Source organism: Stegostoma tigrinum, chromosome 3, assembly GCF_030684315.1.
Source record: "Stegostoma tigrinum isolate sSteTig4 chromosome 3, sSteTig4.hap1, whole genome shotgun sequence".
In the NCBI taxonomy this organism is placed as follows: domain Eukaryota; kingdom Metazoa; phylum Chordata; class Chondrichthyes; order Orectolobiformes; family Stegostomatidae; genus Stegostoma; species Stegostoma tigrinum.
The window spans coordinates 60,978,307-60,992,397 of record NC_081356.1 but is presented as its reverse complement, the minus strand read 5'-3'; the positions used below and the strand labels follow the sequence as shown (position 1 = coordinate 60,992,397).

Genomic DNA, 14,091 nt, shown 5'->3' with positions numbered 1-14,091 from the left:
GAACCACAGGCAGGGAAATCAGGCTTGATAGAAAATTGGCCAAATTCTAGCTTCCAGCATTTTTCTGCCTCTAAATTAAACAGCAGCCAGCAGCTATTGGCTGCGGAGAACAGTGGAAACGAAGTTCAAAGAAATCACAAAAATTTGGAGGGAAGCTGGTTATAACCATCCAAAGGGCTGTGTATTGAAGAAGTGTCACCTTGACTGCCCGAGTTTATGTACTTTTAAACCTTTCTGGCATGGCAGCAGTAAAGGGTTAACAAGGTGTACAGCTGGATGAACACAGCAGGCCAAGCAGCATCTTAGGAGCACACCTGCCAGCAGTAAAGGGTCTTGCTTTCACCCAGTGGATGATTCAAATCTGGCTCACAACCCCATTGGCCAAAAGCCACACAACATTCTGGAAGTTCAGTAGTGAAGTGGGGAAGTGGGGATAAGCATACACATGGACACTACCCCTTCAGCGAAGAATCAGCAAAGACCCAAGAAGGAGGATTCACAGCAAGACTTATGGCAGAATAATATGTTGCAATCCAGAAGTTCTAGCCTGACCTGTGAGACCCAGCTATCTCTACATCAGAGAGGAAGGAGATTCCAACGGAGCAGCTCAAACACGTGGATCGTTTTGGGTAATAACCTTTGTCAGTTGGCTAGAGCTAGATAGAGAGTAAATATTGTGGGAATTTGGGAAATGTTCACATGGTGTTTTAATAAGGAATATTTTGTCAATAAAACAGAGTTGAACCCCAAACTGAATTCTGTCTCTTGGTCCACCAACCAGTCAAAGTGTCCAAAGCATGGAGAGCATACTTACCTGGAATCCTACCAATACTGAGATAGCACTTCACCTCCCTGCCACTTGGCATCTTACCCTACCTAACACCCGAACCTCTTACAAATTTACGCTTTCACAACAGACTATAAAAGATAAAAACCAAAAAAACTGTGGATGCTGTGAATCAGGAACAAAATCAAAGTTGCTGGAAAAGCTCAGCAGGTCTGGCAGCATCTATGAAGGAGAAAACAGAGTTAATGTTTCAGGTCCAGTGACCCATCCTCAGAAAGTTCAGAGCAAGGGTCACTGGAGCAAAAATGTTAAGGCTATAAAAGTTGTCATCTATGATACTGAGCCTTCAGATTGCGGAATACAGTAACGCTGTTGTGAAAAATTGAGTAGTTTACCTTCCACGGACTGCGCTTCTGTATGGGGTACTTCTCAGAATGGATGTGTGGCCCCATATTTCTGAAACAGCCCTGATCAGAATCTCCAGTCAGAAGTGTGGAGCTCATTCATTTCATAACAGAGAAGGGGCAGAGTGCATTATGTGAGTGATTGTCACTCCTCAGAAAATCCAGACTTAAGTACTTTCCTAGTTATGTTTAAAAACGGTAAACATTCAATGCAGGATACAAAAGGAATCCGCCAACGTAGGAGTCTACAGAGAGATGTGCAAAGAAGATCAGTGTGGATCACATGCCTGCTTTCTACAATATCAGCTACTGTATTTGGGTAAAAACCAAAAGAACTGCGGATGCTGTAAATCAGGAACAAAAACAAAGTTGCTGGAGATGCTCAGCAGGTCTGGCAGCATCTGTGGAGGAGAGAACAGAGTTAACGTTTCGGGTCTGGTGACCCTTCCTCAGAACTGATGGTGGCTGGGAAATCGTCAGATTATATGCAGAAAAAAGAGACATGGGTGGAGGTAGGGAGTAAACGATAGGATAGAGCCCGAAGAGAGAGAAAGACTCACACCCCACCTTTTAAATAGCAATGTCGTAAAATATTTTTTAAAAATTACATTTAGACAATACCTTTAATACAATTTTAATAAACTATATAGAAGATCACACAGAAGTTAAGTAATACCTCACAAATGTTTCGTGAAACATATCTTGCAGTTTAAACCCTGATGCTATCTGCTCCTGCCCATAAGGGATAATTCTGGCATCTCCAGCATCATGGGACACAGATTTACATCACTACACTGAGTTAAACCCCATCTGGTTTTCTGCATTGGATGCTTTAGGGAGCAACTTGCACCAAAAGAATGGCTGTTCAATGCACGACAGATAAGTGGGTAGATTTTCCTTCAAAAGGAACATAAGAACAGGAGCAAAAACAGAAGTTGCTGGAAAAGCTCACCCTTGAACAGCATGGTGGCTCAGAGATTAGCACTGCTGCCTCACATGCCAGGGACCATGGTTCAATTCCAGCCTCAGGCAACTGCCTGTGTGGAGTTTGCACATTCTCCCCGTGTCTGCGTGGGTTTTCTCTGGATGCTCTGGTTTCCCAAAAATGTGCAGGCTAGGTGGATTGGCCATGCTAAATTGCCCATAGTGTCCAGGGATGCGGAGGTTAGGTGGGTTATGGTGGGATGGGTCTGAGTGGGATGCTCCAAGGATCAATGTTGACTTGTTGGGCCAAAAGGCCTGTTTCCACACTATAGGGATTCTATTGTTGAAGGGTCACCGAACCCATAATATTAACCTGATTTTTCTTCACAGATGATGCCAGACCTGCTGAGCTTTTCCAGCATCTGCTGTTTTTGCTCCTGATTTACAGCATCTGCAGTTCTTTTAGTGTTTCTACAAGGAGGAGCCTCTGAGTGGTGAAATTTCTCCTCTTCTTGATCTTAAATGGCTTGTCGCCTGTCCTGAGATTATATCCCCTTATTGTAGAGTCACTAGCAAGTGATTATCCTATCCATATGCAAACATTTTCTGCCAATGTAAGAAGTTTGTGAGTTTCAATGAAATCACCTCCCATTCATCAAAATTCTAGAGAATACAGGCTCAGTTTCCTCAATCTCTCTTCATAAAACAATCCTGCCATCCTGGGAGTTAGTCTGATGAAGCTCCATGCAGTCCCTCTAAGGCAGGTACTTCCTTCCAAACTGTACACAATATTCCAGGTGCAGTCTCACCAAGGTTCCATTTTTATGCAGCAAGACACCTTTACTTTTGTATTCAAACTGCCTTGAAAGAAATGACAGCATACCATTTGTCTTCTTGATTGCTTATTCCATGCCAGCTTTAAATGACTCATGCATAAAGACACCAGATCCCTTTGGACACCCACAGCTTCCAAACTCTCTCCATTGAAGAAATGCTCTGCATTTCTGTTTTTTGCCCACCAAAATGAATAGTTTCACATTTATATAAATTATACTCCAAGTGCCTCATCCAAGCCTATTCAACCCCTCTCAAAGCCTCCTTGAATCTTCCTCACAACCTACATTTCTACCCACTTTAGTGTCATAATCATATTTGGAAATATTTCAATTAATCCCCACTTATATAGATATGAAAAATTATGGACTAAGCATTTCCCATTTCTGTATCTGTTAGAAACAGCTGCTCATCCTGAGGATGACCCATCTATTCCTACTCCACCTTCAATCTATTAACCAATTCTCAATACTAATATCTCCATTGCACCCTTCCAACTAATTTCATGTGTTCCAAAGTAAATCATTAACCTCCTACATGGGACCTTATCAAAACCCTTCCGAAAATTTAAATACACCAAATCTGCTGGCTCTCCTTCATCTAAGCTATAAATGACATCTTCAGAAACATCTCAAACAAGTTTGTCAAACTCAATTTCATAAATCTGTGTCAATTGTGCCTACTCTTACATTTTTATTCTAAATTCTAATGTTTATCCTATTACAGACATTAAACTAACAGGTCTTTGGCTCTCCACTTACTCTCTTTCTCCCTTTTTCAATAATGGGGTTATATTTATTACCTTCCTGTCAGTAAGAACTGTTCTAACATTTACAGAATGACAGAAGGTGACCACCAATGCATCCATTATCTCGCAATTCTCTAAGCTTCCACCCTTAACATATTTAAAAAACTAACACCTCAAGGACAACCTCTGGGCATACACAGGATCTCGTCAAATGAGGAGGGGTGCCACAGACACCTGTAAGTTTTGAAGGATGCCCTCATTACAACTAGATATGATGCTCCAATCATCTATCACCAGTTGCAATGTACCACAGTGAAAAACCACAATAACCTCTTCAGAAGATGGACACAGGATATGACCCATAGAGTACCCTTGGTCATCCAGTACATCCCTGGAGCAGAAAAACTACACAATGTTCTTTGCTGGCTCCAACATGTCATCGATGACGATGAGCAATTCAACAAGATCATCCCTATGCCTCCACTTCTCGGGTTCAAACAACGGCCTAACTTTGACCAGACCATTGTTCGCAGCAAACCACCCAACCTTCAGGACAACATCGACTACAACGCCACACAACCCTACCACGACAGCCTCTGCAAGACATGTTAGATCATCGACATGGATACTACCATCACACGTGAGAATGCCAAACACTACGTACAGAGCAGATACTTGCGTGACTTGGCTAATGTTGTCTATCTCACACGCTGCAGGCAAGGAGGCCCCAAGACATGGTATATTGACAAAACCATGCTGACACTACGACAATGGAGAACAATTGCCAGATAAGAATATTCTCTGCCAGGCAGTGAACACTTCAGCTCAAGGGCATTTAGCCTCCAATCTTCGGGTTAACATCCTCCAAAGCGGACTTCAAGATACACAACAATGCAGAATCGCCGAGCAGAGACCGATAGCCAAGTTCCGTACCCATGACGACGGCCTCAACCATGATCGTGGGTTCATGTCACGCTACAGGTGACCCCACCCCATACTGTTCTGTTTCTGTAAAATCTTCATTATCGTTCTATTTTGACAACATTACCCTGAAAAATTATTATGATTTCTCCACCATAATTAGTTTGTACAGTTCTGAATTCGGCAAGCACCACCTTATTTTTAATTTTTTATAATTATCTCTCTACTTCACTTAATCAGATTACAGGTCATGCTTTCACTGGCTATTCAGCTGTAGATACTTGACTCACCATCTAACAGTCCTGATCACCTGCAGAAGCTTATCATCTGACACTCCACTCACACCAGTTGTATGATCTTTTGATCTCTCTGCCTATAAATTCTGGGTCTGTATGCACTGCTCTCTCATTTCACCTGACGAAGGGGCTGTGCTCTAAAAGCTTGCGTTATTTCAAACAAACCTGTTGGGACTATAACCTGGTGTTGTGTGACTTCTGACTTTGTCCACTCCATCCCAACAACAGCATCTCCACATCATGTCCACTATCTCCACCATTACTTTCTTTAACACTCTGTGATAAACTTAACTGATGTAGCAGATTTACCTACCTGCGATCCAGCTAATTTTTCAAGTACTACCATTTTACCAATATTAATAATGTTTAGCTCTTCAGTTTCACATCTTTTGTTTCTGGGAGATTTTCTGCATAGACACAAAGAAACTGGGTAGCACGGTTTCCCAGTGGTTAGCACTGCTGCCCCAGGGACCCAGGTTTGATTCCGTCCTCAGGTGACTGTCTGTGTGGAGTTTCCTCCGGTCTGTGTGGGTTTTCTCTGGGTGCTCCGGTTTCCTCCCGCAATCTAAAGATGTGCAGGTTAGGTGGATTGGCCATGCTAAATTACCCATAGGGTGGGAAAATATAGGGGTGGATCTGAGGGGATGGCCCTTGGAGGGTTGGTGTGAACTCGATTGCCCAAATGGCCTGCTCCACACTGTAGGGATTCTATGAACTGTTTAGTTTTTCTGCCATTTCCCTATTCTCCACGATGTATCCTCCTCTCACCGTCTGTAATGGCCCTCATTTATCACTGCTAATCTTTTTCTTTTCACATCAATGGATGCTTTTTATGGTTTATTTTTTATTTTCCTCACAAGCTTAGATTCATATTCTCTATGCCTGACTTTATTAGTTTCTTGCCTTCCTTTGCTGGGGCACAAATTGTTCTCAATTCCCAAGCTTACCACTATTCCTGACATTCTTATAGGTCACTTCCATGGATTTGGTGGATTTTTTGACTTCTTTTGCTAACCGTGGCTAATCAGCTGCTCTTTCGGCATTTGTACTTTACAGGAATGTACAGTATTTGTAGACCTTATAATATTTCTTTAAATACAAGCTATTGCCTATCTACAATTAAACCTTTTCCCAATCCAACCCAGCCAACTTGCCCTCTATACTCTCAGTTTTCTTTGCTCAGATTCAAGATTCCCAGTTTCAGAATGGACAATGTAATATTCATACTTCACTGTTTCCTAAAGGTTGCTTTACAGCAGGGTTTTTAATTAGCCTTTTCTCATGACTCAACACCGAAGAACAGAACTGCCTGATCCTTGGTTGGCTCATCAACATACTGTCCCAGAAACCATCTTGAACATACTTCAGGTTTTCAAGCAAATTTAAGCAAACCGAAGATTATTATTACTGTACTATTCTGTAATCTATACTGTATTACTGAGCATCTCCAACTTACTGATTCAAAACATGCCCAACGTTAATGCACAGTTTGCTATTCTATAAACAACATCTGTTTCTACAGTCAATGTCTTAATTCCTCCTAAACTGATTCTATACTGTGATACTTCAGTCAGGGATCTTTTCTTAGCGATGTCATCCATAACTAGGTATGATGACATACCTCCTTTTCATCAATTCCTCCTAAATGTAGAACATCCTTGAATGTTCAGTTTTCAACCTTGGTCACCCTTTAGATATATCTCCGTAATGGCAATTAAATCAGATCAACATGTGCATTCAAAATATAAATTTTTTTTGTGAGTGCTATGCACAAAGAGAGTACCTTGAATTCAGAGATAATGGGAACTGCAGATGCTGGAGAATCCGAGATAACAACGTGTGGAGCTGGATGAACACAGCAGGCCAAGCAGCACCTTAGGAGCACAAAAGCTGACGTTTCGGGCCTGAAACATCAGCTTTTATGCTCCTAAGATGCTGCTTGGCCTGCTGTGTTCATCCAGCTCCACACGTTGTTACCTTGAATTCAGGTGTTTTAACATTTTCTCCTTTACAGTCCTATTTGATGTCTGCCATTGCTTCACTTTCCTTTTGTTTTTGCTTACTATTTTTCTATTTTTTTCCCTAATTTTGCTTCTTTTGATTCTGAGCTCCCTTTTAAGTTCTCTTCCCCTACCAATCTAAGTTAAAATCCTCAGTACCAGCTAAGCTCGCCATGAGGAACTTATTCCTGCTGCTGCACAGATGCAACCCAACCTTCCCAAGAGGTTCCCCCAGTGCCTCAGAAATCTGATGCCCTCCTCCTCACCAGTTTATCAGTCATATGTTCAGTTGTTCAATTCTCCTATTTCGACGCTCACAAACATGTGAGACTGGAAATAATCTTACGATTTCAAGTTAGGAGGTACTGATTTTCAATCTTATTCCTAATTCTCTGAAGTCAGTTTTCAGGACTTCATCTCTCTTACCCAAGTCACTGGCACTGGCATGGATGATAAGTTCTCGTTGTTCACCCTCTTTCAAAAAATGTGCTGCAGCTATTTTCTGACATCTTATACCCTGGTACCAGGGAGATACATATATTCTGGAGTGATAATTTGAATTGAATTAGCTTTATTGTCATATGTACTCACAAGAGTATGTAAAAAGTTCACAAGTCACCACTTTTGGTACCATCTTAGGTACAAAGGTACCCAGGTACAGATTCTGGAGTACAAATTCTTGGGGAAAAAAATAGAAAAATAAAGAAATAAAATGTTCAGAATAACAGTCTTTCCACGGTAGTATAATATAAAAGAAATAAGTTAGTTAAAGAGAGAAATTACGGATACAGAAATACCTGTGTTCTCCTGACTAAAGAATACAATATCAACGCTACTCTTTCACTCTTCTTCCTCCTGATCTGTGTAACTAAGCCAACTCTGGTGCCACTGATTTGGCTCTGTCAGCAGTCCTCTGAGAAAACACCACCCTCACCAGTGTCCAAAGTGATAAAAGACTTTCAGGTGAGACTGTCTCAGAGTCTGACTGCTCCAGCAGTGGATTCTCTGAACACTGCCTGGAGGTCACCCATTCCTTATCTGTTGCACACACCTAAGCAGTGGGGTGATCACCTTCCTGCTGCCCCAATATTCCCCCAACCTCACAGATACATAACAGTAACTCTAGCAGCTGTTTCATTTTGGAAACCTATAAATTAAGCTTGAGCAGACATGTCATCTCCAGGATACACATTCATCCCAGTCATATGGTGGGTCCACTACTCCACACATTCCAGAGGCTGCACATTCTATTCAGCCAAGGTGACCTGTCATATTTTAATTGTACTGGCCATTCGTTACAAATAGTATAGTGTACCAGTTACTCAACAACAGTTCCGTCCGTTATAAAGTAGGAGCCAAGTTCTGGATAGTGATACAGAGCAAAAACTGGACTAAACCAACGACGTAATTAAGGTCAGTTACTCTCCAGACAACTGCTATGCCCTGTTCAAATAAAATTAGAACAACCTTATCGAGCCAATTACCACCTCATCGTTCTATTCTCAGTTATCAACAACATGATGGATTATGTCATTCACAATGCAACCTATTGTTTCTAGAATTGATTTTAGACTCAACGCTTCACAGCGAAATACAAGGATATAATGTCTTCAGCTAGAATTGCTGATTGAGTGATCCATCTCGACCTCTTCCTAAGTGGCCCTGTATCACAAACACCAGTCTTCAGCCAATTTATATAATTCCACATGCTCTCAACGACTAAAGCTGCTGGATACTACAAAAGCTAAGGGCCTTGGCATAATTCAAACAATAGCACTGGAGCACAAGTCTTCATAACTAGCCAATCTGTTCCAGTTAAGCTACAACATTAGTATTTACTTGACAATGTGGAAAATTACCCTGAAACATCAGGTCTACAAAAAGAAAGGACAATTCAGCATGACCATTTCACACCCTATCAGTCTGCTGTGTGTAATCAGGACAGTGACTGAAGGGATCGTTGACAATGCTGTTAAGCAACACTTGCTCAGCAATAATGTGAAGCTCATTTGTGTTCTCCAGGCTGACGCAACATCAGACCCCATTACAGTCCTTGGTTCAAACATGGATGCGTGCTCCATTCCAGATGTGAGGGGAGAGCCTTTGGCATTGAGGCCACATCATAAGTGAATGTGGCATCAAGCATCAAGCAGGACAGGGGAATCTGCGCCAAAATTCACCACAGGTATTAGGAGCACAGCTAGGTGATTTGGTTCATCAAGTGCTTTTTTCCATATTTTTCCATAATAGGTTTTGATAGGTTTCCATTGTTGCTGGTATTTTCTATAAAAGAGGCAGCCATTGCTCATTGTTGATGCTTTCACCAAACAGTTTGAATAATTACAAGTATGTAATGCTGCAGGGAAACTACTATGACATGTCTGTTTATCTATGTCTGAGGCTTGTTTTTTAGAAATTTGGCCTTTCTTTGCACAGTTACCATCGGCATCCATTTTAAAATTCAGTGACCCGTTTCATGAAAGTTGCTTTCTTTCTAATAGAAGTCCCAAGTGGTAAATCAGTTGTCAGTATTAAAGATTAAGAGTGCCTATTTTCATGACAGTACCTCTTCAACACTTAATCAGAGGTGAGGGTGTTAATTGACAATTACAAAAATCAGGGCCATTTGCAATTACTCAGATACAGAAGCAGTTTGCACCCCCATGCAACAAGACCTTGGCAACATTTAGGTTTTGTCTGATAAGTAGCAAGTAATATAGCCATGGTACAGGGCTCAGCAATGACCAACTCCAGCACGAGAGAATCTAGTCATATTCCTTTGACAATCAAATATAGTAATATTGCTGATCAGTCGCATGACATTCATTCTGAAGAACATCACTGATCAGAATGTTAATGGGACCAGCCGTATAAAAACTGTGACTACTATAGAAGATCTGAATTTTGGAATGCTGCAGCATGTATCTCATATCCTGATTCCCTAAAGCCTGTCTACCATCTACAAGGCAGAAGCCAGGAGTGCAACAGAATAATGCCCAATTCCTCGTTGAGTGTAGCTCCAACAACATTCAAGAACCTTAACATCAGCCAAGACAAAGCAGCCTGTTTCATAGAATCACAAATCCTTACTGTACAGAAGCAGGCCATTTAGTCCATCGACCACCTAAACAGCATCCCACCCAGACCCATTCCTTACACTATCCCTATAACTTGGTTTTTCCCATGGCTAATCCACCTGATCTATACATTCCTGGACACTATTGGTAATTTGGCACAGCCAATCCACCTAATATACACATCTTTGGACAGTGGGAGGAAACCAGAGCACCCGGAGGAAACCCACACAGATACAGGGAGAATGTGCAAACACCACACAGTCGCCCGAGGCTGGAATTGAGCCCGAGTCACTGGTGCTGTGAGGCAACGGTGCTAACCACTGAGCCACTGTACCACCCTAAAATTTAAATTCATAATCCACCATGGCAGGAATCAAACCAGGTTCCCATACCATACACGGGTCTCTGGATTAATAGTCCAGTGGTAACGTCACTAGGCCGTCCCCCCACTGCTTGATCAGGACTGCATTCATGCACGTTAAATAAACCTCACATGTGGCACACAATGATAGCCGTGTGTAACAGCCAAAAGATAAACTGCAAGATCACACTACAGCTACTTTGACAGTACCTCCCAAACCTGTGACATCTACCACATAAAAGAACAAGAGTAGCAGATGCATGAGAACACCCGCAAATTATCCCCCAAGTCACACATCATCCTGACTTGTAACTGTAATGCTCTTTACTCTAACTCGGTCAGAAGCCTGGCACTCCCTCTCTAACAACGCTATAGATGGACCAACAAACATGGACTGCAGGCTTGCCATCATTTCCTCAAGGTTGATTGTGGATTACTAATAAATACTAGCAATGTTTGTAGCACACAAATGAATAACAGAATTATCATCATTGCTCCAAACGTGAAACACAGTATTTCTCAAAGTATTGTTCACATCATTTGAAGGGTTATTTGTTAATAAGGATAGGACTCAAACATTGTAACACTCAATGTATTATTCTTCCAATATAGAACTAACTAAATTTCATTTTATAAAAGGTTAGTGAAGAAAGGCAGAACAAAAGTGGTGAATTCATTATTTATCAATGGCTACATTTTCAAATAAATTAGCTAAAACAGAAATTATATATTTTAACTTTGAGTTTTAATCCAGGAAACTACTCTTATTAGTTTACAAGCAGCCATGGGCTGCGGATCCTGGACCTCATCTAAAAGTCATTTGCTCTCAAGGACACAGCCTAGCTGTCAGCAGTGGAAATGAATAAGAAGGGCTTGCAGCAAAGTGGTACAGAACAAATTTTGAGTGTTTCACTGGCTCTGTGGAGATAAAAATTCACCTGCTCCTTCTTTGTGCAGTGGTCGCAATTAACGCCAACAGAAGATGTGCAGCACACAAGTTTTCCAACCTCATTTCTTCAGTTGTATGGTGGGCCAAGCTGGTCCCTCGCTGCTGGTCTCGTTATGCTGCCTGTCACCTCTGCACTCTTCCAGTCTGCATTTCTTATGGTTACAGTATCATTCTCACAGGGATGCTGCACTAAATAAAACGTTGGAATTGAAAAGGAATTTAAGTGGAAAACCTAGGCAGAGAAAGGGTACCAGGATGCCAACAGCTCGTGCTCAGTAGTGCCACAGTGGGCAGTTTATGTGCTGCAGGAAAAACATTCACTGGAGCCCCAGGATTTCACAGCAACACAGACTAGAAATAAGTAATCTAAGTGGGGGCACAGAGGGCTGAGCCAAGGCTTGGAAACAGGGATCAGTAACAAGAAGAGGACAGTGACTCTCAGCAGTTCTAGAGTGCAGCTTACACCATGGACGATCACTGGAAAGGAAAGGGCAGGAAGAGTCTAGCAGATTTACTAAGGAGTATACATAATTGACCCAGTGGTGACTGAGAGGATTAATTTGGAACAGCAGAGGTCAGTCTTATACTGGTTGACTCTGTTCGCACTGGCAGCTCTCCTGCCCCCACGACTTTGTACCAGCATTCTCTTAACAGTAGGACCAGTAGCAGAGCCCCACTAATTGCCAAATGTAATGGATAATACCCTTAACTGGCCTTGAGAGCCTTCCGACCTTGCAAGATCTCAATTAACAATTTCCCTCCCAATCATGTGCGCTCTGCTTCCAAACACATCTACAGAATGGTCATATAATTCTGCTCCAGGTGTTTTTTTTTAATCTCATTCCTGTGGTGTGAGCATTATTGTTTAGACTAGCATTTGTTGCCTAATTGCTCCAGAAACTGAGTGATGTTCTCGGCCAGAGATAGTAGGAGCTGCAGATGCTGAAGAATCTGAGAAAACAAGATTTAGAACTGGATGAACACAGCAGGCCAAGCAGCATCAGACGAGCGGGAAGGCTGACATTTCAGGACTAGACCCTTCTTCAGAAATGCATTTCTGAAGAAGGGTCTCGGCCCGAAGCATCAGCCTTTCTGCTCCTTCGATGCTGCTTGGCCTGCTGTGTTCATCCAGCTATACACCTTGTTGTCTCAGATGTTCTCAGCCAGTTCATCAGACAATTAATAGTCAAGCATATTATTGTAGGTTTAGAATCACATACAGTCCAGGCCGGATAAAGATGGCAGATTTCCTTCCCTAGAAACATTAGTGAGAAGGGTGGACATCTATAACGATTCAGAACATTTCATGATCATTATTAGTGAGATTAGTATTTCATTCCAAATTCATTGAACATAACATAGAAACTAGGAGTTTGATTAGGCTTTTTGGCCCTTCAAGCCTCCTCCACAATTTAAGATTAACATTGCTGATCCTTTTGATGCTATATTCCCGCTTTCTTCCAATACCCCTTGATGCATTTCAAATTTAAAAATTTATCTATATTATTCTTGAATTTATTCAGTGACTTGGTCTCCACAGCCTTCTGTGGTATAGAATTCAACAGATTCGCTACCCTTTAAGTGAAGAAATTTTTCTTCATACCAGTCCTAAATAGTCTACCCTATATCCTGAGACTGTATCCCTGGGTCCTAGACTCGCTAGTCAGGGAAAATATCCTCCCTGCATCGAGTCTGTCCAGTCCTGCCAGAACTTTTAAAAGTTTCAATCAGATCCTCTTTCATCCTTCTAAAATCTAATGAACACAGATCCAGTCAAACCAAGTCTCCTCATAGTCCTGCCATCTTCGATATCAGTCTCATGAACCTCTGTTGCAATCTGTCTATGGCAACTATATCCAGTCTTAGGTGGGGAGACAAAAATGTTATGCACTACTCCAGGTGTGATCCCATAAAGGCCCTGTATAACTGCAGTAAAACATCCCACCTTCTGAACTCTAACCCTCTTGCAATGATGGCCATTATACCAGTTGCCTCCCTGATTGCTTGCTGGACTTGTTTTTCTCTTTTCAAAGAACAAAGAACAGTACAGCACAGGAACAGGCCTTTCACCCCACTAAGACTGAGTTGACACATAATGCCTTTATAAACTAAAAACTTTTTGCCTCTACACAGTTTAAATCCCTCTATTTCCTGCCTATTTATATCGCTGCCAAAGATAATGGGAACTGCAGATGCTGGAGAATCCAAGATAATAAAGTGTGAAGCTGGATGAACACAGCAGGCCAAGCAGCATCTCAGGAGCACAAAAGCTGACGTTTCGAGCCTAGACCCTTCATCAGACCCTCTCTGATGAAGGGTCTAGGCCCAAAACGTCAGCTTTTGTGCTCCTGAGATGCTGCTTGGCTTGCTGTGTTCATCCAGCTTCACACTTTATTAACTTATATTGCCGTCAAGATGGCTCTGAAACATTGCCATTGCATCTGCTTCCACCACCTTTGGCAGCAGATTCCGGGCACTTACCACCTTCGGTGTAAAAATCTTATCTTTCACATCTCCTTTAAACTTTTACCTCAAACCTATGCTCCCTAGTGACTGACATTTCTACACTGGGGAAAAAAACAAAAGTCCACTATTCATTCCATGCATGTTTTTCATAATTTTTAAAATTTCTATCATGCCCCTCCTCACTCTTCAAATGTTCAAGTGAAAATAAACCAAGTCCAATCTCTCCTCATAGCTAATATCCCCCAAACCAGGCAACAGCCTGGTAAATCATTTCTGTACCCTTTCCAAAGCCTCTACATCCTTCTTGTGGTGACCAGAATTGTA

At 41.8% G+C, this 14,091-nt stretch overlaps 1 protein-coding gene across 2 annotated transcripts in view; it reads right to left on the bottom strand.

Annotated features, from left to right (window-relative positions):
* LOC125451055 (uncharacterized) overlaps positions 1-14,091 on the bottom strand; it is a 114,368-nt gene that overhangs the window by 79,815 nt on the left and 20,462 nt on the right. The gene's annotated exons all lie outside the window — the stretch shown is intronic.